Genomic DNA, 659 nt, shown 5'->3' with positions numbered 1-659 from the left:
CGCTTGGTTGAAAAGCCAGTGGCGCGAAGCTACCGTGCGCTGGATTATGACTGAACGCCTCTAAGTCAGAATCCGGGCTAGAAGCGACGCATGCGCCCGTCGCTTGATTGCCGACCAGCAGTAGGGGCCTTTTGGCCCCCAAAGGCACGTGTCGTTAGCCAAGCCCCTGCGACGGATGAGTCTCAGGGGCTGCCTTGTAACGTAATTCCCACTGAGCGACGGGTAGAATCCTTTGCAGACGACTTAAATATGCGACAGGGTATTGTAAGTGGCAGAGTGGCCTTGCTGCCACGATCCACTGAGATTCAGCCCTTCGTCGCTCCGATTCGTCCCTCCCCACGCAACAAACAAATTTATTTCTGCCAAGTGTCGTGGAGGCTATGGGAAAAAGTAATGATTCTACTCGTCAAGTGTTTGATGACTGGACGTGCTCCTCCAATGCAAGGCCATTGAAGATGCATGCGTGAGTTGGGGTGGTGTGGGTTTGGGTGTTGGTGAGAACGACGCAGGGGTGGGTGTGTGGGAGCACGAATTGGGCGCTCGCGTGGCCAAGGCCTACGGTCAGAAATCGTGGGGCGCCAGTGCTCGCCCCCTCGTGCGTGCGCCAAGCCCCACGCCGCAGCAGCGCCCCCATCACCCTTGCGTGCACATCATGCCTG

This window comes from Cucurbita maxima, unplaced genomic scaffold (assembly GCF_002738345.1).
Source record: "Cucurbita maxima cultivar Rimu unplaced genomic scaffold, Cmax_1.0 Cma_Scf00479, whole genome shotgun sequence".
NCBI classification, from domain to species: domain Eukaryota; kingdom Viridiplantae; phylum Streptophyta; class Magnoliopsida; order Cucurbitales; family Cucurbitaceae; genus Cucurbita; species Cucurbita maxima.
Note: the sequence above shows the minus strand (reverse complement) of the source record.